The sequence below is a fragment of the Pleurodeles waltl genome, chromosome 12 (assembly GCF_031143425.1).
Source record: "Pleurodeles waltl isolate 20211129_DDA chromosome 12, aPleWal1.hap1.20221129, whole genome shotgun sequence".
In the NCBI taxonomy this organism is placed as follows: Eukaryota; Metazoa; Chordata; class Amphibia; order Caudata; family Salamandridae; genus Pleurodeles; species Pleurodeles waltl.
In genome coordinates this window covers 703,701,373-703,726,265 of record NC_090451.1, presented here as the reverse complement: position 1 = coordinate 703,726,265, position 24,893 = coordinate 703,701,373, and the positions used below count along the sequence as shown (strand labels likewise).

At 46.0% G+C, this 24,893-nt stretch overlaps 1 protein-coding gene across 1 annotated transcript in view; it reads right to left on the bottom strand.

The window, feature by feature from the left end:
• LOC138266905 (polyamine-transporting ATPase 13A3-like) overlaps window positions 1–8,166 on the bottom strand; it is a 228,487-nt gene extending 220,321 nt beyond the window's left edge. The window contains exon 1 of the mRNA XM_069215643.1: window positions 7,925–8,166. The gene's annotated coding sequence lies outside the window, so the exon portion shown is untranslated. The remainder of the gene's footprint in view (window positions 1–7,924) is intronic.
• Window positions 8,167–24,893: the final 16,727 nt, after the last annotated feature.

Below are 24,893 nucleotides of genomic sequence, written 5' to 3'. Positions count from 1 at the left end.
TCTTGGTTACACCAGACAAGAAAAACAATAGATGAGACTTCATTTAATGTGAAAGAGTCCAAAATCGCTGCACGTTAAGCACTTTAGGCCACCTCCTTCGACCACAATTTAATGTAGGTGTCTGGCACTGGTGGGGTGATGTGCCTGCGAATAGCCCCTCCACTTTAAATGAAACCCTTCCTAGCTGCACGTTCATGCATACGCTCATAGCAGCAGTTTGTGTACCCTAGTTCACCCTCGCTGCACTGTACATCCCCTGCTGCACTTTACACCCCCTACTGAACTCATCGATCAAAGTTAAGTACATCACCGCAACATACCAAGCGCATGCACTTCTGCTGTGTTTGAAAAACAAGTACCCACCTTTATTCACACTAGTTCTACCTCAAATATTATTTGCTGCACTTTGAATGCAAACACTTCTGTAGTCGGGGACCAAGACTCCCTTCCCATAGCACTTTAATTGCACATATGCTAGATGTGCCTTATTCAGAAACATACTGAATTTAAACATACACCCCTGCGGCACTTTAAATGCATATCACACATCAAATGTACACTTTAAATTCATACTCATCCAATTTGCGCCTGTGCACAACAGTACTTTGAGTGTAAATGTTTCGGTTGCACATTAAATTAATTCCAACCGTGCACATCCCCACTACACTTCAGATTTACATGCACCACATCCCCACTGCACTTCAGATTTACATGCACCATGAATCCATATGTTTCTACTGAACTTTAAAGGAATTTTTATAAAGTTATTTTAAAAAGAGGCTATTTAAGGAAAGCTTTAGAGAGGTCATACTCTGTACACATGGACCCTCACTGTTTTACAGACTAAGCTGTAGAAGAGTTTGCTCAAAGCAAGTAAGTGAAAGCACGATGATCATATCATCATTTCTGATGTGTTTTTATTAAGCGCCACCCTGTTGCTTTATTACCACTAGGGATGCTACTTGGCCGGGTTGAAATAGAGGAGAGTGACCGATAAAATGCTAATAAGAAAGCAACAGACAGGAGAGAGGATGTGGCATAACTGCTGGAGAGCTGGACTTTGAAGCGAGGGAACCAGGCTCGAGTCTTGGCAAGGGGCTCAGAATTCTGTGATTCTGGACAAATTACAATCTTTCCATGCCTAAAAATGAATGTGTGTCTGTCAGTAATGCCACTGGAGCTCATGCAAAGTGCTCCAATACCACTATACAAAAAAGCAAAAATAAAATGAAATGATCGGGGAAGTGCTTACAGGTTCGAGAGATGGGGGAATGAAAGATGCACTCTGTAAAGTGTTTACAAAACAATGTGAGCACAAGAGTAACACAAATGAAAGCAGCGGTCAGAGGTGAGGGCGATCTGGCTGGGGCTGCAATGGGGCGGGTGAGAGGGCAAAAGTGCACGGAGGAAGGAGCAAGTGAAAACACAAGCACTCGTGTAGTGCAGAAACACAGGGGGAAAGTAGCTGCTATAACAGGAGCAGAGGATGAACACAAATACTTGGTCCATACTTTTTTTTTGGGGGGGGGGGGGAGGCAGCGGAGGGGCTAAACACAAGAGGCAGCATGACACATGCATGCCATGGACAAATGGGGACAAAGGATACAGCAGTGACGATGGAACAAGCAAATGGTATGCCTGTGGGCTGGCTGAGGCCCACAGACTGCATGCAATGTCTAGATGTCTAGCCGAGACTTAAAAATGAAAGAACCTAAAAAAATAAAATGGAATACTAAAGGACTGGCTCCCAAGTCATGCCACTGACACTCATTTTACAGTGGAAGTGCATATGTGATCAGGAGTAAAGCTGCCACTCACAGGAATTTGAACCATGCTCAGACAGGTTGACCCAATGCCCATTAACAATCTTCTACAACCAGGGTGTGTTAGAGGAGGGATACATAAATGAGTTAGACTTCACTGAAATGTATGATGGAGGCTGCGTGGAAGGCACGAGGCCAGTGAAGTGCTAAAGAATACAATGAAGGGACGCTGGTATAAAGAAATTACACTGAAGTGTAATCCCCAGTCATGTTGGAATAACTGAGTCTCCATTGGGTCAGTTATGTGGTAGACAACACACCGAAGAGATGCAGTTATGAGAACAAAGCACGCAAGACTTCATGAAATGTAGGCAGCCAGTAATCTGGGAATAAGACACCACGAATATCAAGGCAGTGAAGTGAGAATGATGAGACTGCACTCAGGTGTGAAAAGCCAGAGAAGCATGATTGAGTGGAACTGCATTCAAGTATATGATCAAGACTGCACTGAATTGCAAAAATGTAGTTAAGTGGTTAAGAATACGGTCATGATGTGGTTATATAAACACGTCACTGAAGTGCATGAATCCAGGAGCGTGGGAACGAGTGCTGTTTCACCAAAGTATAAAGTGGGACTAAATTGAAGCAGATGGCTAACACTGCACTGATGTCAGTTATATGGTAAAGTGTATCCTGACAGGATGTGGTTATAAAGACAAGGTAATGAAACACAATAGGCCAGTGGGAATAGGCGGCATTGAAGAGATCAGGGTTAGTCATCTTGTCGGAAATGAAGCACCACTGAAGAGTGCAAAGCCTCCAAAGTTCAGGTTTCACGTGGATGTCCGAGATGAGGAAATGCTGCAGTTGCCGAGTCAGTCCTCAGACACAAGGCTCTGACCCAACAGCCTATGCAGACATGTGACTCGAAGGCTGCGGATGCATCTTTGAGCCTCTAACTAGAATTTAGCAGCCAGTTGAGGAGGCAAGCCTGTGCGTCACCCACATGATCTAAGGTACACACAAAGACTTGAAAAACAGGACCTTTGGGTGACAAATGAGATACTGCAAGTCAGTTCTATCTATAGTAGCCATATGCTCCAGGTGACAACAGCAACCTATAGCCAGAAGTGATGGCAGGAACAACATTCACAGTGCCCAGGGCTGCCGTGTACCGACTCCAATGAGGCTTCCTTCACCCAGTGCAGCCAGATTTCAGTCCCAAGAACAGAATCCATGACATCATTCAGAGTTTGTATCTGCTGACCATCCATAGAATTGAGGATGTTGATTTAATCCCCAGGACAGGGACCCAAAAAGCATGTAGCATCAGAGCAGCTTAAGAACTAATATTCGCAAACTGCTTGTACAAAACACACCAAGGAACAGTCTCAGCTGCGAGTAACACCACTGTGAAGACTTCGTGCAAACTTCCGCACTCAATCTCTGCCATGGTCTACGACCCCTCACAATCCCTATGAAGACCAACACTAACCCCTGCCTTATCTTATATTTAACCAAATTTAACAGTACCACGAAAGACATGTTGGCACATATAGTTGACATATGCTTGTTAAAGTGTAATATTCTGAGACCTCAAAGAGAGATCGACCAATCGCAGGATGGCAGAATTTATCCTGCTATCACCTCCCACTCAACACTTCTGCCACCCAATCAGACATTCATGATCATGTGAGCTATAGCAACAATAACAACTGTGCATGGGACCAATAAGCAAGTGGGAGCAGTTACAGCCATATACTGAAATAGAGGGTGGCTATAACCAAACTGCTACATTTGTATATTTGCAAATTCTCACCAAATTTTCTGAAAACATTCAGCATGCTAACATATAACTGGGATAACTGGGTTCTAGTGGCCAAACGACAAACAGCACAGCATGCACCTTCACCCTGCTTCAGCATTTAGTAAACAGAGTTTTCACCCATTTAATTGAGATGCACGCACCTATAAAACATCTTCACAATTCATCACCCACGAAGCATATTTGTTCCCCAAAACCACCAAATAGTTCCTAATTTCTTGCTCCCATTTAACATTCCCACAGCTCATAGCTCCCAAATGTGTTTCCCTTAATACTTATCTAACTGTACTGCATTACTCTCTCCCAGATCTCACTTGTAAATGCCAATTCAGCCCAAACACATTTACCTACTGCTGCCACAGTGGCAATCTTCAAAACCTAGAAAACATACAATCTCTTGAAAGACGGCTGCATCGATAGCCAACTCCCCAACCTTCATCACACACTTCTATTTTCTCTGAAATCCACTGTAATTTCTCATTTTCTCAAATGCACCTTATTTCTCTATCCTTAATTTAATAGTGTCCTACAAAGCCCTTTACCCCAGCAGGCCTATTGATGTTCTACCTATCCCTCGATGTTATTTCTTACTTTGATCCCCAAGCACCATTCCCTAGCTCAATTATCACCTCTGCCCCATATTCATTCAAAGTCCTCTACTGTTGTACCTTTCCCTCTAAAGTAACTACATAAATAACCCTAAGGTCCTTCCCTTTAGTTACTGTCTCTCCAACAAACGCAGAGATGGATGGAGCACTTTACAGCAACAACAGGTAGATTATGACAGTATTCCATCCTCTCGACATCTGTAACTCTCTCCTAGCTTGCACACCACAAATGAACATTTTATCATATTATTCACTCTTGGCATACGAGACACCAGCTTAGACAGAGAATGGGGACACAGGACACTACATGCCTCCTTTTTGTACAGGAACAATCGTTTATAATTAGGCTGTCTCCAACATGTCTAGCTTATACATTCATCCAAAAACACCCTGTTAAACTCTCCAAGATAAATACAGAGACTTTGCAACGGGTCAGAGCAGAAGGCTCCCCACACCTCGTGTGGAAGAAACGTGGCAACTAGGTTGTGACTACCACTACACAAGAATCCAGTACGTGCAAGTCTTGCAACCCCCTTGGAACATGAGGCCCTACCGCCAAATGTCTGCTTGCTCACAATGACGCCTCACAACATTTAAGCATGCCAGACATGTAATCAAGCGATGGCCGTAGTACAGAACCCACAGGCTTACTTCGTTATCCCAAAGTCTACATGTTTATAGCACAATCAAACTCAACTCAAAATTCCCTTGCTCCTACTCCAACACAAAACCTCTCATCACACCTACAAACAAACAAAATTTCCTGAGACATCTACCTCAGTTTAGTAAACTACACAGCACAACACATTCTCACACCTTCGCCATCCAACACGAGCAATACACACACAGCAGCACACCTCTCCATCATGACAAACACGTAGTCACACTAGCTGGCTAAATCAACATGATTAGGTGCCAGGCAGGAAAAGGCACTTAATGTGCACCTAGTGCTACGCCTTCTAGAAGATGTACCAGAAAAGTTGGTAAATATTCCGAACACAATGATGAAAGCCTCCAGTAGACGCATACTGGAAAAGTACGAACAACACAACAATCAAATAACAGAGCAGTCCAGCAAAACAACCACTAACATCATCCTATGTCAGCAGGTAAAGAAGTACTCACCTAGAACACAACAGAGCTAAATCCAACATCAACTTCTCCCAGTTGTACAGAAAGATGACTGGTCCCAGAGCGCACTCAAGCAAAACTTGTGGCTTTCACCCATAACACCCAAGTTAACCACATTTTCATTCCAAGGTGTAACTGACCTTGCAACGGCTTGAGACATGGTACTTATCTGCTCTGCCATCGCACCCATGTGCTACTACTCCATGAGGTGACTTATAGTGTACTCTTCCCCAATTTAGCTCACTAGAGTGCTCCCCCATGTACCTTTTCACTACAGGGTACCACTCTTCCGCAACTTAGCACACAACGGGAAACTCTCCCATCCCACTTCTCACGAAAGGGTACTTACGTTTCCTCACCCTCTCACCAACATGCAGCCCAAGAATACTACATTCAAATATCTGGCAATGGTTTACTACTCTTCCACACACCAGTGACATCTGGACATGGACACCTTGCACATATCTACTCAACACCACATAGATGAGTACTTTACTCTCTCCTGCAAATTGCGAACTAGAACCCACATAGTCGAAAGTAAAATATATCACTGTACTTCCAAAACAACATACAAGAGGACGAATTAAAATCCCCAGCCTCTCTATCAAGAGCATGGAGCACCCCACAGCCATTAGTATGAACTGCAACTCCCAAAAAGGAGTCAACTTTCACGAAAAATGACTGACTATGCCAACACAACTAATTATAAGTACACATGTCAGAAAGCAGTAACTTTACTTACTGCACAGTTAATGGGAAACAAGCCACATTTCATACCAGAGTTATAGGAACTTCATGAATGGCACGAAGCCCTTCTAACTAATTCACTGAATGTCACATTTTAACATTGCATTTGGACAAATGACAGAAAATGTGCCCTCCCTACATCAGGCCACAGTGTACTCTTGAACAACACAGTTTAATTTCTGTCTCCCATAAACTTAGAGTAGTTTTGTTCTTTCAAAATTAACCAGGATGCCCTGGGGAATCGTACATAAGCGACTGCCGTCTGGCACCTAGATCTGAAATCCAAGTCAACAGCGTAGCTCTATCATGTGTAATTTCGTTGCTATGTCCCAAACAGCACACCCTCTTCTTCCGGCGCCAAATGACTCACACCAGGGAGGAAAGTGCCATTTGCCTTATGCTGCATTTCTCCTCCGCGTTGCCCACGGAGCTAGCAGGAGCTGCGTCATCTACTCTGGTCACCAAAATCTGGAATAACTTCAGCCACCACCTGAGAACACAGGCTGGCCTTTGCAAACTTGCTCAGCTCGTGTGTGTTTGATAGGGTTCTAGCCTGTCACGTGACAAGTCCCTCTATCGATGGAGACAGTGCTTGTGTGATCCTTGAAATGAAGCGAAGCTTTGTGAAACCCTGGCAAAACATAAGCACCAATAGGGCACAGGAGCCTCCAAAGTATTGGAGTATCCTTGGCCACAGTCACCCTAAATGAGAAACCGTACTGGGTAGTCACCAACACTTCTACTTAAGTCACTGTTTAATCTGTTATTAGCTGAAGCTCCGTCAGTTATTTCAGTTGTGCTTACAGTACAGGAGATTACTGCCTCTTCCCACTGACTCCACAGCACTGTCCTTACAACAATGTCTCCATTTCCAGAACTCATCACCTCAGTTTGTAACTCCCCTCAGCTGGCTGTCAGTTCTTGCCAACCCTTCCTCACCCCCTCACTGGGCTCCTCCAGCCTGAGCTGTTGCTGGCCCCAAACTATTTCCCCATGGTCACAAGGCTGTCTGCCTTCGTATGACAGGCCTCCTCTCCTGCTAGGAGGGGCTCCCAACGACCACCATAGTCTTGATGCATCTCCATGCAGGTCCTTAATGAAATGCAGGGGATGAAGGGCACGGTCTCCATACAAAAGTCTGTGGCCATCAGGGAGGTGGTTAGGCCACAGCAGGTAGGTGCTGTCAGGGCTCCTGGGCCCGCCCACTGTCTCTTGGTGCCTACTGCACACGTCCTGTAAAGCGCCCAGATACTCGAGGGTCTGGCTGGCGCTACATAAAACTCTCAAATAATAATAATAAAGAATCAGTCACATTCTTCACTCTCAGCATTCCAGACACCAAGTCAGACATGCAGAGGATGGGGGGGGGGGGAGGGGCCCACTACATCATCCATGGTCTTTTTAATGAAAAAAACGGCGTTCTGATGCACCCCGAGTTCTTAGGCCTCTCAGGTTAAACACCAAACTTAACACCACCCTGCTCATATACAATTCTGGGCATAAACATTATATATCTTCAATGGTGTCCTCCAAAAAGGGGTTCCCAGCTGCCTGTCAACGTAAAGGGAGGGAAGTATAAAAATTAAATCCTAAATATAGTATTTGCATTTATATAGCGCTCACTACCCTTGGAGAGGCTTCGAAGCGCTATAGGCACCGCTATCGTGTATGTTCACCGCATCTGCTACATTCAACCCCCCCAATGTGTCATAAATACCCCCTCCCCGATACCCGCCTCTGGTATCTGCCCTCTGCCCCACCCCTGCCACCCAACCCCCACCCCCTGATGGGCATCGCCGCCCCCGCTGACCCCTGGAATGACCCTAATGCCCCCCTCCCCAGGCCCTCACCCAGTCTTGGATCCACATCACATCTCCCTGTGGGCTCCGCCTGTCCGCGTGCCGTGCGATGGGGGGGCTCCTCTGTCCGCGCGCCGTGCGATGGGGGGGCTCCTCTGTCCGCGCGCCGTGCGATGGGGGGGGGCTCCTCTGTCCGCGCGCCGGTGGGCAGGGGGGTCCAGATGCTCTCGTGCGCCCCTGCGCGCAGCGGTGCGAGCGGATCTACGCGCGCGCGCGCGGTCCGTGCCAGGCTCGCGCTGACTGACAGCTGCAGGGGTTCACCGCCTCGCTCAGCAGCCTGACATCTCCCCGCCTCCCCCCTGTGCGGAAGTGGCACGCGAGACCCCGCGAGGCAGACTGGGGTGGGTAGTCTTCCCCGCGTCCTCTGCCTGCGGCAGGTGCCTCGCTTCCATCCCTCAGATGACGTCATTCCAGCTGCCGGTTGGGATTTGATGTTTTCTTATTATGGCTGGGCCTCATCATCGAAGCTCAGCCCGTCTAAACCGAGTACTGCGCCCCCGCGCCGAGGCTTCGTATTCTTCGGGAACGGCCAAGACGATGCCCATATTAAGGTCAGGCGAGGGGCCTTTGACTGGGTATGCTGTAACAGACCAGGTGCACACATCTGCCCGGGGGCATGCTGGGTAGTGTAGTCTCTCACTTCTGCGGTGCTTCTCGTAGTAGGGTTTATGGAAGATTAGGCGAGCTATGAAAAGGACGTCATTGTCTGGAAAAGGAGACGGTTGCTAGCGGACCAATCGCAGCGTAGTATCGCCAACTGCCTTTTACGGGGCACAGGGCGCGCGAGCCGATGGGAACCGCGGTGCCCACCCATACGCCGCCATCTTCAACTGTCATTGAGGCACTTGGCAGCCATTTGGAGCCAAAATAGACACCTGGGCATCGCAGGCTGGAACTGAAATACCCACCAGCTGACCCAGAAGAATATATACAAGCCAGTTTCTCCGAGTTGAGCATATGCACAGCAAAACTCTAAAGCTACAGTGGTTCTTCCCCCCCCAAAAAAAACTCTAGACATCAAGTCTTTCTCACTCATTCGGAGTGAGACTCACGCTTTTTGATTTTTCCTTGCGCTTTACACCACAACAGAGTAACTGGTACAGCTGATGAGTTCCCACATCCTAAAATTTAAATGTCCCTATTCCATACATGCCAATAGACCCGCTTCAGATGGGTTTTCACATAAAAAATTGCTTTATTTTAGCTGCCTCCTGCCTGAGATTGCACCTTCTTCAAAAGAACTGAAAGGGAAAATACAATTCTCCTTCATAAGTCTTTTCAAAACTTGCAGGCTGCTTGCCTCATTCATTTGTTTTACTTATGCATGAGAAACATATGTAGGAAAAATACCAAATAAGGTCACGCTCCTTCGCAGAAGGCGCCAGGGTAAGTGTTCAGGAATCAAACAATTAGTGGCTGGTTTATTCTGAGGTAGTTATAATCTAAGCCACATCTCTCACTTTTCTCAGTTATAGACATGGGTACCTCATCCAGTTCAGGATTTTTCTTTAAATTGGAGGACTTGCAGTTCACATTTAGTAATGGAATTAAGAGGACTACAGAATGTAAAAAAATGTGTAACTAGATGAGCTACTCACCTAAATGCTTCCAACATTTACCACATCTTTCCACAGAAACTCTCTCCCACAGTGTTGCATGGTACCTGTTCACAAAGTGGTTTACCGTCTCGTCAGTGGCAGAAAACAATTTACAAATGCTACTACAATACATATTACTCTAAGTCACGAAGGACTCTATGCTCCATTCCTGGGTTATGATTTACCAACTAATGCATTCTATGAGTTGTTGAGCTTCACTTCTGTTGATCTAACTTTACAAAAACCCAATGTCAAGCAAACATCGCTCCCAGCAGAAATCCAGACCAGCCCTCACCTTTCACATGCTTCCCATCCTTTGTCACCCCCACCACCCAAAGACCAGTGGTTTCCACTCCCAAACATTCCACCATCACATACTTTAACAGCTATCAAACATTTATAATTCCGATAATCTTCCTGCTTTCAACTCCATTGTTGGATTTTTTGTCGCAAGACATCCAAACAATTGGAAGATGGGGGACCTAGTGCAAAGAAGGGGTGCCACCAGGGTCGCTATGAGAGAATATGCTGGAAAAACGAGGACCAGTGCTGGGAAAACCACAGTACACCGTGAAAGAGTTGGATTGCTGTGACAATCTGAGGCATCTTTTGGGCAGATTGCGCTGCCAGATGAGGGCTAGCTCCTTTAATCATCTGATCCCTCATTAATCGTTCCTACCTGACCCTCCAACCACCTCTATCTCCGAGTTATCCTTTATCCTTTCTTCAGTTATCCTCAGAGTGCACCACATCAAGATCCTGCAGCCCGTCACCCTCTTTTCCTAATTTATGCCTGTAAGGATGTACCTCATAGAGCCGCCATGCCTTTAGCCCTCTGAAAGAACACATACCAACATGAGACCAAAGAAGCAGATGACAATGAAGCCTCCGTGAACCATTGTGGACACCCCTGATGGCCACACGACCCACAATAATAGTTTTAAGGGCTATCCAGATGTGGCAAATCAGAGCATATGAGGGAAACCAATTAAAGGTCATCCAAAACAGATGAAACACCATGGAGCCGAACAGCAATGGCAGCAGCTTTCCAGACACAAAACCTGCTGAGATGCCAGGATGGCAAGCACTACTGTTGCTCCATTGTCTGAGCCAATATCAAAGTTTGTTTGAAGGGATGAATTTTCTCAAGGCTATAGTCCATAGTCCCAATCCTCTACCGGTTCCACCTGGGATAATGGATGTTAATACCTAAATTAGGAACCAGGGTAAAATAAGGAAAGCAGAATGGCACCAACAGTTGCCTCAGATCTTCAAAGAAGCACTACTTGGTAACCTTGACCACAAGAACAATATGAGACTAATAATTAGAACGCCTTCTGATAAACTCATGAACACTAATGCATAATAAATCAAAATAGTGGCTTACCTCTTGCTTGGCAAGATGGAGAAGCAGCCTCACTCCTAGGAGGTAAAAGGTAAGGAGAGTACAGGAGAGAAGACCAGGAGGACATGGGAACATATGAGATCCAAAAGAAAAGTCAAGGGTTGTAGCAAGAAGAAGCAGTGACGGGAGAGGGAAGCGTAAACGGAGAAAAGCAACTATGCATAAGGCCTCAGTGCCGTGAGATGGAACTATACGAATATGAACCTCCAAAACAATCAGGAATGTTGCCACTCACCTGCTTAGTCTGTGTAGGCCTTTTAAAATCTGGCACGGCTCCTGCTGTCCCCAAACTTCTGCCCCCATCTTAGAAGCACAAGCTTATATTGTCCCACGCTACTTTCCAAGGCCCTAAGGTAACTATAACTCGCTCCCCCTGATATTCAGTTTTCTCATCAATAATTGTATTGCAAATGCGGCAGTTATATTATCAATGATGTCATAAAAAAATGTCATGATTGATGTAATATGTTGGTAATTAGCAGTGCATGCCATGGCATGAGTTACAGTTACCTTAGGGCATGTGTTATAGATTCCCTGTAACATTTGTCTTTTTAGTGAATTTCTAAGTTTTTTTAAATTCAATTCCATAACTATAACGTCCATGTAACCTTTGGTTTATTCAGTGAATTTTCTAGTTTTTTTTAACATAAAGTAATATTTAATTACCATACGTTAATCCAACCGCCATCGTGCATGGGGGGTTGGCCACAGAGCCTGGCACCTTGCACACCTAAAAGAAAAAAGCACTGCATGCCCAATTTCTTGCCCAACGAGGGTCCCACATAGACCCCTTCATCAGTCTCATTGGGTCAGGCTACCTCTATCTACCCTGACCCCTTCCATCAGTTTTAAGTTTTATTCCCTCTCCCTACCCAGGAACCAATTGGCAATATACAAAACAGCTGTTGCAACTTTTCATCTTAGGTTGCAGCCAGTCAATCACGGCATTGCTGTTGGTGCGTGGATTCACGGATCTGCCATGGTGGGTCCATGTCGCCAGATATACATAAATATTTTTTCTTTAATAACTCCACAACTACTGAACATATTTACACCAAATTACAAAAACACTCTTTCTGGAACAAGATCTAGCTTCCTGCCAAATTTGGTATAATTCCCTTCAGCAATCTGGACTTTATTATGTCTAAAATCCCTATGGGAAATTGGATGGGGAAATGCATTTTGCCCCCCCCCACCTCGTGTGTGGTGCGTGTGTGTGTGTAAATGGATGCGTGAGTGGTGGGTGAGTGTGTGAATGATTGTGAGGGTGTGTGTAAGTGTGTGAATGGTTGTGTGAGTGGGTAAATGAATGGGAGTGTGAGTATGTGTGGCTATGTGTTTCTTTAAGTGGGTGTGGTAATGGTTTTTGGGGATCTGTGAGTGGGTGTGAAAAGAGATGTGTGAGTGGTTGTGAGGGTGACTGTGTGGATCTGTGAGGGTGTGTGGTAGTGGTTTTATGGGTCTGTGAGTAAGTGTGTGAATGGGTGTGTTGTATAAGTTACTTACCTGTAAATCCTAGTTCTCTTCCAGGGGTATCCTCATCAAAGTCATAAACATTGAATATTCCCGCCCTTGTGCGGGGACCCCGGAGCATATATAAAATACACACATATAAAGTATGAAATATGCACCAAAAAAATATATATAGCATTTTTAGTAGACATATCTTTCATACTAAACTCATACATACATATGTAAAACGGCAATGCAGGCTATAATCATAAACAGGCTAAAATGCTTTATTTCTATGAAGTTTTTTTTATTTTTTTTATCATAATAAAAATTACAATAGAGAATAAATATCTACCCAAGCCCCCAAAACTGGGCTTAGGGGAATAAGCAGTAGTAATCACTAGAGAAAAAAGAGAAAAAAAACTTCATTGAAAAACAATGGAGCATTCTTAGCCAATAGGCTGCATGCAGGTTAACACAGGAGAACCATAAAAACTTTGGCACCGTGCCTTTAAGACCCTGAGCACCTCCAGTATCCCACCATGCCTCAGGGGTGAAGGAGAGGTGACAGTTGGTTCACAGTTAGGTCAGTACTTTTTTAGGTGATAATCTGTGTAACGGATTCAAAAGACAGTCTGTCCTGCACTTCTAGGAGACGTGCGTCCGGGGAGGAGGGTGGGTTGTTTATGACTTTGATGAGGATACCCCTGGAAGAGAACTAGGATTTACAGGTAAGTAACTTATCCTTCTCTTCCAGGGGATCCTCATCAATAGTCATAAACTTTGAATAGATTAGCAAGCCCATCCCTAAACTCTGCGGACTGTCTAATAGAAGTGCAGGAATAGATATGTATCATGCAAATACATTTCTCAAAGAGGCCTGCCCCACTTGGGCATCTGCTCTCGCATCTGAGTCCAAACAGTAATGTCTAGTAAATGTATGTACAGACTTCCATGTAGCAGCCTTACAAATCTCAGATATTGGAACATTGTTAAGGAGGGCAGCAGTAGCCGCTTTTCCCCTTGTGGAATGCGCCTTAGGTCTACCTAGTAGTTGTTTGTTAGCCAACTGGTAAGCATTAACAATACAAGAAACTATCCATCATGATATTGTTCGTTTAGATGCTACCTCTCCTGTCCTCAAATGACCATAATTTACAAATAAGTGGTTGGAATGTCTAATCAGTTTTGTTTTATCCAAGTAAAATTTCAACACTCTTTTCAAATCTAGGGAGTGCAACGCTTTCTCCGCCGGAGTCTCCGGATTGGGGAAGAAAGTCGGTAAAGAGATAGTCTGATTGATGTGGAATTCTGACACCACCTTCGGTAGGAATGATGGGTGAGTTCGCAGAACCTCTCTATTGTCGTGGAAAACAGTGTAATGTTCTTTGGAAGACAAAGCTTGAATTTCACTGACCCTCCTCGCGGAAGTAATGGCTACCAAAAAAGCCGTCTTCCACGTAAGGTGTTGCAAAGAGGCTTTGTGTATAGGCTCGAAAGGAGGGCCCATAAGTTTTGACAATACTATGTTCAGTTCCCATGGAGGAGAGGGTCTCCTAATGGGCGGAAAAACTTTTTTCAAACCTTCTAAGAAATCCTTGACTACTGGTTTCGTAAAGAAGGATTCCTGAGAAGGTGACTTACGATAGGCTGTAATGGCAGACAAATGTACCTTAATAGATGATACCTGCAGACCGGACTTTGCCAGATGAAGTAAGTACGACAAGATGACATCCTCCTGAGCTCGTATGGGATTGTGACCTTGTTGACAGCACCATATGTAGAACCTCTTCCACTTAAAAGCGTAAGAACGCCGCATGAAAGGCCGTTTGGATTCTTTCAAGATGTTCATGCACTCCTGCGAGAGCCCTAGGTGCCCATATTGCAGGAATTCAGGAGCCATGCTGTCAAGCTCAAAGAGGGTAGGTTGGGATGCAGAACCCTGCCCTCCATCCTGCTCAGAAGATCCGGTCTGCACGGCAGCCTCCTGTGAGGTTGTTCCGATAGGTGGAGGAGATCTGTGTACCAGAATTGATGGGGCCATTGTGGTGCTATGAGAATCATTCTGGTGCTGGATCTGTAAAGTTTGTTGATCACAACCAGTATGAGGGGAATCGGTGGAAAGGCGTAGAGAAATATCCCTGACCAGTCGATCAACAGGCCATTCCCTCGAGATCCCGGACGGTAGAACCTGGATGCGAAGTCTGGGCATTTCTTGTTTACTTCGTCCGCGAAGAGATCCAATTGAGGCCGACCCCATAGAGTGAAGATGTCTTCGACGACTTCGCCGTGTAGGACCCAATTGTGGGCGTCCTCTAGGTGTCTGCTCAGGAAATCTGCTTCCACGTTTTGTTGACCTGGCAGGTGAACCGCTGTGACATTCTTCTGGCCAGGAGCCAATGCCATATTGTTTGGGACTCTCGAGATAGGGGTAGGGATCTCGTTCTCCCCGTCTGTTCAGATAATACATTGTTGTTGTATTGTCTGTTTGTATTAGGAGAGATTTCCCCTGAATCGATGGAGCAAAAGACTTGAGAGCCAGATGGACCGCTCTGAGCTCCAGTAGATTGATGTGGTACTTCTTTTCATTGTCGGACCACAGGCCCTGAGCTTGAAGGGGACCCAGATGAGCCCCCCATCCCTGAAGAGACGCATCCGTTACCAGAATGTCGGATGGAATCACGTGGTGAAACGGAGCACCTACTGACAGGTGAGGTCTGTGCATCCACCATTGCAATGACTGACGTGCCGCTATCGGTAGCCGCACTCTGTCCTCCGAGCGACCTGTCCTTTGGCTCCAGTTGTTCTCCAACGCCTCTTGGAGGGGCCTCATGTGCAGCCTGCCATTTGGGACAATGAAAATGCATGATGCCATGGAGCCCAGCAGAGATGTCACCTGACGTGCCGTCGGTGCGTCGGATTTTAACAGGTCTTGACACTTCCTCTTTATTGATAATAGTCGTTCCTCCGAAGGATACACTCTTTGGAACTCTGTGTTTAGTATAGCTCCCAGGTAGTGGAGGTTCTGTGTTGGAATCAAGGTGGACTTTTGGTAGTTGACCTGAAGACTTAGAGACTCGAAAACCTTGAGCACAATGTCCCGATGGCTTCTCACCTGATCCGGAGAGGAAGCTTTCAGTAACCAGTCGTCTAGGTATGGGTAGACGAAGATTTTTTGTTTTCGAAGATGTGCCGCTACCACTGCCACACATTACGAGAAGACGCGAGGTGCAGATTTCAGGCCGAATGGTAGTACTCTGAACTGATAGTGCTGTGAGGCTATCTGGAAGCGCAAGAATTTCCGATGCTTGGGAGCTATCGGGATGTGAAAATATGCATCCTGCAGGTCGATAGAGCACATCCAGTCTCCCCGATGTAGTTGAGGGAAAATCTAGTGAAGAGCCAGCATCCTGAACTTCTGTTTTCTTATGTACTTGTTCAGCAGCCGTAAGTCCAGAATTGGTCTGAAAACGCCGTCTCGGCCTTTTTTCGCCACTAGAAAATAACGGGAGTAAACCCCCTTTCCTCTGTGCGCAAGTGGAACCTTTTCTATTGCCTTCTTTCGTAAGAGGGTGAGAGCCTCTTTGCGCAGCAGGTTGAGATGAGATGGATTGCATTTGGTTGGTGGCAGACACGGTAGAGGTTGTCTGAAAAGAAGAGAGTAGCCATTTTCGACAATGTTGAGCACCCATTTGTCTTTTGTGATAGAGTGGCACTCGTGAAGAAAATCTGTGATACTTCCCCCCCACCGGAGTGGTGGACAGTGTCGAGGGAAGCGAGATCTCATTGTTTGGCGGGCGCTTTCGGTGTGGACTGCTGAGGTCTACTTGACCCTCGTTCCCTTGTGGCCTTGCGAGCCTGAAAAAGAGGGCGTCCCTGCCTTTGTTGTGGCCTCTGGGACCAGTGAGGGGTTTGAATCCTCTGCTGGAAAGGGCGCCTGTCATAAGGCCTATACCTCCGCCTGAAGTCCTTCTTCCTCTCCAGGCCTACTGCCCTCATGGTGTCCACCTCGGTCTTAATGCGTGCCATTTCTTCATCCGTATGGGTACCAAACAGCGAGTTCCCGATGAATGGGAGATTTAAGATGCGCTGTTGAGCTTCCTGTTTTAAACCGGTCAGCCTCAGCCAGGAAGACCTTCTTGCACAGATTCCATGTGCGTACCCATGCGCAGCTAGGTCTGCTCCATCCGCCGCTGCGCTGATGACTTGGTTGGATACCAGACATCCCTCTTGTAGGATTTCTTGGAAGTCCTGCCTGTCTTCCCTGGGCAACTTTTCTGTGAACCTGTTGAGGGAGTCCCACAGAGAACGGTCATACCTGCCCAGGAGTGCAGAAGCGCTGGAGACCTTCATTATAGATGCCGCCGTGCCGCACATCTTTCTCCCCAGAGAGTCTAGATGCCTGCTCTCTTTGTGTGGTGGGACTGTTGAGGATGATGCCACCGAGTGGGTTTTTCGGGCTGCGGCCAATATTACTTATTCCAGTGGCGGATCTGTTCTTAGGAATAAAGGGTCCTGTTCAGGCACTTTATATTTTTTCAAAATCCTAGCCGGAGCAGATTTGAGGGTGGCTGGCGCCAAAAAGGTGTCCATGGTTGGCTGCAACAGACCAGGCACTAGCGGCAGTAGCTTTTTTGAAGCTGTTCTATGTTGCAGAGTCTCAAAAATGACTGACGAGGAAGTAGATGGTTCTGGCACCTCTATATTTAACTTCTGCGCTCCCCTTAAAAGTACCTCATTAAAAGTGGTGATGTCATCCACCGGTGAGACCCGAGCTGGTGGAGAGTCTGTTAAGGTGGAGGAGTAACGTCCGACAGATGATCCTGACGACGACCAAGATGGCGATCTTCTGTGTTGTGATCTTGACCTAGATCGTCGTTGGGAACGAGACCTGCTGCGAGACGCTGTAACAGAGCACCCAGGCCTCGTGGTAGGTTGGCGCTAGCCCGTCCTGCCCGCGCTGTCGGTGATGGTGTTCTGGGAAGAGAGGCAGTAGGAGAGTACATTTGCGAATACTGCGAATCCTGGGAGGCCGCTGGTCTATTAAGGCTCTCCAACCATCTTGGTGATAAGTTGATGGGTGAAACGTGCCCTGATGATGCCGCTCTCGAGCGAGATGAATCGCTCCGTATGGAGACCACCTGTTTAAAACTATTTTTCTGAGAAAAACTCAGAAAAACTGAGAGCTCAATGCTCCAGGATCCTCTCAGAAGAAGCCGGAAAAAAGAACTGACCTAACTGTGAACCAACTGTCACCTCTCCTTCACCCCTGAGGCATGGTGGGATACTGGAGGTGCTCAGGGTCTTAAAGGTACGGTGCCAAAGTTTTTATGGTTCTCCTGTGTTAACCTGCATGCAGCCTATTGGCTAAGAATGCACCATTGTTTTTCAATGTAGTTTTTTCTCTTTTTCTCTAGTGATTACTACTGCTTATTTCCCTAAGCCCAGTTTTGGGGGCTTGGGTAGATATTTATTCTCTATTGTAATTTTATAATGATTAAAAAAATAAATAAAAAAAAACTTCATAGAAATAAAGCATTTTACCCTGTTTATGATTATAGTCTGCAAAGCTGTTTTACACACGTATATATGAGTTTAGTATGAAAGATATGTCTACTAAAAATGCTATATATATATTTTTTGTGCATATTTCATACTTTATATGTGTGTATTTTATATATGCTCCGGGGTACCCGCACAAGGGCGGGAATATTCAATGTTTATGACTATTGATGAGGATCCCCTGGAAGAGAATGTTTGTGATACACTGATCTGTTGCAGATTCAAACAAGGACCACACAGCGCAGTGGTGGATCCGCGGATCCGCACGCACCCCCAAAAATTCTTTTGGGCAATTTCTTGCCCATGAGGAGTCCCCCATGGGCAAGTTCATCATTGTCATTTTCAGGTCTGGGAGCTTTATATCCGCCTTATGTTTCTTTATTGTCATTATATCTAAACTCACTCTGGGCCTGATTTAGAACTTGGGGGATGGGTCACTCCGTCACAATGGTGATTGATATCCCGTTCTCTGACATCTAAATCCCATTGGATATAATGGGATTTAGATTTCAGCGGTTGGGATATCCGTCACCTTTATGACGGAGTAACCCGTCCACCTAGTTCTAAATCAGGCCCTCTGTCTGTTATGTGCCAAAGCAAGTATTGCATCAGTTTGTTTAGTCTGTCTGAAGTTGCTTTTGAGTACTTGTCCATGAAGCCCGGAAAAAAGAAAAGACACTTGAGTAGAAATATCTTTGTGAACGCCACTCTTCCTGCCAACATTATTAGGAGAGAGAACAGAAGTCTGTAATTTTATCTAGAACATTTAATATTTTCATTATTCTTAGAGCAGATTGTTCGATCTGTTATCACCTGTACCCCCAAGTATTAAAACTGTGCTCTATACCATCCAAACCGAGCTGCCTCAAATCTTCACCTTATTATCACATTATGCAACAGGCACAATACCACCTTCCTCCAATCGAGACTTTATATTGGCCTGAACTTTGCAAACTCTTCCAACATTATTTTTATTGAGATGTCAAGTGTGCTAGAGTATACAAGCATGTCATCAGCATACAATGAAAGTAGATGCACCATATGTCCTATTGTAACACCAAGATTTTTCATGAACATCATAAGGGTTACTTAGAGCGACAGGGCTATCTGCTGACAACATGGCTGCCGGGTTGTAAAAAAGCTGATGCATTATCGCTCATACTCTCTTTTGACCTTCATATTATCATCTTTTTTACTCTTCTTTTGAACTGGGTGTGTGGGTTCTGATATACATTCTACTGTTTCTTTAGCATACTTTTACCAGTCTCCATGCTCTGTCTTTTTCAGTCTCTTTAACATATGTTTTTCTCCCTCCTTTCTTCCTAAACACAGATTTAGTTGCCCCAACATTAAAATGACCTTCAGTGGCTTTGCCTCATTTGTGAATAGCTACGTGGGTCGGGGCTCTCGGCCTACTTCTTCGCACACTCTAGTTTGTATCTGAAGCTGTCCACATATTTTCTACCAGTATTAGACATTATAAATATGGCTCACTTTTCACAAATCTTCAAAATCCCTTGAGTATCCTTATGACAAAGCTAAAGGAATAATCGTCTTTTGTGCAGACTGTAACTTTCATTAATAATTTCAAAGTCTTCAAGCAGGTCTCTCTGATGGGCTAGATACCGGTTAGAGGCACTGAGCTTGGTGATTGAGGCGTAGATCACAACTGTGTAGAGATACTGAGTTTGGCAACTGAGGCAAAGATCACACCTGTGTAGAGATACTGAGCTTTGTGATTGAGACACAGATCACACCTGAGTAGAAATACTGAGCTTGGCTTTTGAGACATAGATCACACCGTTAGAGATTCTGAACTTGGCAATTGAGGTGTAGATCACACCTGCGTAGAGATACTGAGCCTGGATATTAAGACCTGGCTCACACCTGACTTAAAACACTGGGTTTTTGGGACTTAGTTCCCACCTGGCTAGAGACAACAATCTGGGCAGTAGAGGACTACATTACATATGGGAAGAGATACTGAGATTGGGGATTGAGACGTAGACCACACCTGCGTAGAGATACTGAGCTTGGCGACTAAGATGTAGATCAAACCCTAGTAAAGCTTGGCGATTGAGACTTAGATCACACCTGAGTTCAAATACTGAGATTGGCGATTGAGACCTGGATCACACCTGCGTAGAGATACTGAGCATTGTGATTGAGAAATAGATCACACCTGATTAGAGATAGTGAGCGTGGATATTAAGACCTCGCTCACACCTGAGTTAAAACCCTGACCAAGGTCGTTGGGACTTAGTTCACACCTGGCTAGAGACAACAATCTGGTCAGTAGAGGACTACATCATACATGGAAGAGATACTGGGCTTGGGGATTGAGACGTAGACCACACCTTCGTAGAAGTACTGAGCATGGCAATCGAGACGTAGATCTCACCTGAGTGGAGATACTGAGCTTGGATATTGAGAATTGAAACAAGCGCATGGTCCATGTGCACACAGGCTCCCTCAAATTCCGTTGCCAATTGACAACGGCAAGCAAACAACTTAAATCTTTGGACCTGGATAGGATGGAATATCCACTTATACGTACAAAATGGAAATAACTGCATTGGGGGAAACAAAGCTGGCCATCTGCTTGTGCAGAGGTGTCTGGATCAACTCATACAGCAAAGGATTTCTGAGGTATTAGAGTCCAACAGGATGAGCAAATTGCACAGGAATTTGAAGAATTTTATTCTGCCCTGTACACAGCATAAGTGCTCGACTTGAAAGGGGGTGAGGATTATCTAGCCCAAGCTCCTGTTACTCCACTATCTCCCAGCGAATCTGTCAAACTGGATGAAGATATCCAAGTTAGTGAGTTGTTGGCATCCATGCAGCGCCTAAAGCGGGGCATGGCACTTGATGAAGACGGGTGCTCAGCCAACTTTTATAAAACCTTCGCGCCCATCCTCGCCCCCATTCTAACTTGCTTATTCAACTCCTTTAGTGACACCAGGGCACTTACAGACACCACAGATTGGGCCACCATAACAGTCCTCCCTAAACCCGGCAAGAACCCAGTCCTCTGGGCATCGTACTGCTCTATATCCCTGCTGAATGTAGAGGTAAAAATGTTTACCAGCATATTGGCATCTCGCTTAGTCCCATACATACAGGGCCTCATTGACCCTGATCAATCTAGGTTTATAGCCGAGACGGGATGCAGCAATAATACCAAGCGTCTTTGCCATCTCTTAGATAAAACACAGCGGTCGTGGTTACCCACATTACTCTTATCTGTTAATGCCAAAAAGGCCTTCAGACGCCTTAATTGGCCGCACTTGCGATGTGTACTTGCTAAATTTGGACTGGGATCCCGATTTCGACGCTGGATCGGATGCAACTAGGTCGAGCCCCCAGTGAAGGTCAGGGTCAACTGGTTATTGTCTCGGTCATTTGTCGTGGCCCGTGGCACCAGGCAGGGATGTCCATTATCTCCACTGTTAATTGTGTTATATATGGGACCATTTGTTTAAAAGGTGAGGCAATATCCCCATATAACAGGCATTGCAATGGGTTGGCGGGATCAGAAACTGGCACTATATGTAGACTACATTATCACCTTAGTGACACGACCCCTCTCCTCCCTGCCACACCTCATGTGGGAGATAGAGGACTTTGGACGGACGTCTGGCTTTAAAATGAACTTTCAGAACACACATACCCTTAACCTTACCGTTTCAAATCCAGATCAGATAGCCTTAGAGACCCTTTTCCCCTTTGCATGTACCGAACAGGGGATGGGCTACCGGGGTCTGCGGACATATTCTACCCTCGGACACACCGCTCACGAAAACTACCACACTCCTTTTTAACGCCAGAACAGACTTGACAGCTTGGAAGAAATATACACTGTATTGACTCGGGCGCTTGGCAGCAGTCAAGATGACCCTGCTTCTTAGGGTATTATACCTTATGCAGACGCTACCCTTACAGCCGCCAGCATATGTGCTTGACAAGCTGCAACGCCTGGGAGATAACTTCCTATGGGAGGAAGAAGGCAAGAATGGTGAAAAGACAGGCATACTTGAATCAGGTAGAGGGGGGACCTGGGGGACCGCACTTCCAGCAATACTACCAAGCTGCTCAGCTTCAGTACATGGTGGAGTAGGCTAGAGAGAGCACTGAGAAGCACTGGTGATTTATAGACCACGCTGTGGCAGAGATGCATATTTGGAAGATCTCGTGGCTCCCAAGGGTGCATTGCCCGCTGTGAGTGTATGTCTCCCCAGTGGTTCGCGCCACAGTGGGGGTATGGGAGAGAGTACAAGCACTACATCAATTCTCCTCGTGCATATCTCCTCTAACCCCACTTCTGGGCAATCCAGACTTTCCCCCAACACACAGGGAACTCGCCTTTTTGTGTGGGCCTTAGGCCGGTTTCAAGAGGGTGGGGGTACTTTATGATCCAGGCAGGATCATGGACTTTGCACAACTTCAGAGTGAGAATGGTCTCCTCCTTCGGCATACTTGCAATATTTGATGATTGCCATTGGTTATTAAAACCACATATCCACCCACGCACTTGCTGTGTGCACACACCATTTGAAAAATGGCTCCTCACACGCTATTCTGCTAAGTTTTGTTTCAGACTTATACACATTCTTGCTCGACTTCTTCACCCCCACCAAAACTGCAGAGCAGTGGAGATGGGAACGTAAATGCAGGTGTGAGTTTACCCCTCAGTAATAGCACAATACTGTACACAGAGCGCGGGCTTCAGCCTCCAGTACGTCAGGTAAAGAAATGTTTTTAAAAATTGCACACCATTAGTATTATATGCTGGACCGGGTGGCTAGGTCGAGACCAAATGGGGACCCCACATACTGGAGAGGTTGTAGGCAGGTTGGTACCTTAGCCTACCTGCTCTGACGCTGTCCTAAAATTCAGAGGTTTTGAACAGAAGTCCTGAGAGACTTTGACAGAATGTATGATACTAATTTGCCTTTCTTCCCTAGCTACATCCTGTTGGGCCTCCTGAATGCTCTGCAATCAGCTCAAGGGCATGCTTTAACTCTGGAGGCTGCCAAACCAGTTTTACTGACCCGCTGGGGCACAGATACAGTGCAGGCACATTTGGATTGGCTTTACAAACTGGGGGAACTCCTGGGGATGGAGAAGTTGACATCGGTAGCCAACCACACTTTGCTACAGTCCGATAAAACCTGGGGCCCTTGTGTACAGTTTCAGGAATTGGCATGCCCTCTCTATGTCCACGTACTGCCTCTTACACACCAGCTGATTTCAGATGACTGACCCACCTGGGGGGTGCCCTGGTTAATTGACCCACAGCAGGGTAGAGCGCTTCTCTTTGTTTTAATGGGTTGGTTGAGCCTCCCTTCCCACCTTTTGCCTGAATTGCTTGGAATGATGGTTATCATTCATTCCCTACTGGCCAGTGGATGTAGGTGGGATTATGTTGTATCAAATGTTGGTTAAACTCACTGAAACAGAATAAACCTAAAAATAGATACATTTACAATGTTTAAAAAATGATGGATGAAGGGGCAGCAGCGCTGGGAGAAGGAGTTGGAGAGAGACTTTTCGGAGGAGGAGTGGGAGGGAATTTACTTCAGGGTGCACCACACGGCTCACCATATTCCGGGGGTTGAAACGGCCTATAAGATCGCTACTTCCTGGTACTATACCCCTGCGAAGATCTGTGAGTGGGACTCTACTAAATCTGGGCTTTGCTGGAGGGTTTGTGGGAATACGGGCTCGCTCATCCACTTGCTGTGGCACTGCCCGAAGCTGACGAGATACTGGAATTGCATTCTGGATGAGATTGACAGGGTGTTTTCCACAGAGATCCCAAGGTTCCCGGCATACACTATTCTGGGTTTATCTAACCCTCTCACCTTTCCCCTCCGTTCTTTGAGGGGTCAGCAGATTGTCCTTGCCCTCAATGCGGCACACCAGGTGATTCTTGGATTGGGAGGCACGGACGGGGTCCAGAGCGATAACTCCGGGCTTTATAAGCTTTAGTATATTCTGGCCATGGAGAAACTAACTTTGGTGGCTGATCAGAGGGCAGATGAATTAGCTGAGCTGTAGAAACCCTTTATTCAGATCCTGTCCGCTGAATTTAACGAACTCACATGCCCTGTATATCTGAGGGTGCTGAGGTTACTTGGAGCTGATTGATTGGGGAGCAAGTAGTAAGGCTTGGGGGGAGTCGGACACGTGACGCTAATGGCCGGGAGGTAGGGTCCGGTGGGCGCAGGATGGACTATAGCTGAGCATTGCTGTGAGGGGTTCTGTTGTGTTACTTGTTACGGTTGTCTGTGACCTTTCTTTCTGTTCTTTCTTTTCTTTAAGACGGGGCATCGGCTCTTGCTAGGTCTCGTTCTGGTTTGGGGTTTCTTGATGTGGGAGAGACGGGTATGCACTTAGCTGTGGCTGTACAGCCCTTTCATTGGAGCTTCTACATTGGAAGATGTGATACGCTGCCGGCCCGAGAGGTTGTAGGCACATGGCTGTGTAATGTGTTTCTTGCATCCTAAACTGTTGATAAACAGATTTGATCCAAAAAAAATGTTGCATGTTTGACACAACTTTAATTACTAGGACCTTATTATCATTTGTATATGTTTTTAACATCTTCATTTGTAAACATGTAGTCCAGCAGGATGGTCAAGGAATACAGCAACAAACCAACTCGCCCATGCACCAAGGTCAGGCAACACTCCCCAACAGCATTTCAAACCAGTACTTTATTATAATTTTTTACTGCAAACCATATGTACCGTAATGCATGCCAGTCTCACCATACTTTAGTGGCGCCCTTCATTGGCCAGTCTACCATGGTGATCTAGACAAACCTTCCATCTACTGCACTTCTGCTTCAGCCTTGTGCATTTTCCAAGTTCATGTGCCTCTCTGACTGGTTGGTGACACCACTTACTACTGTGGCATAAATGTATCTGTCATAGAG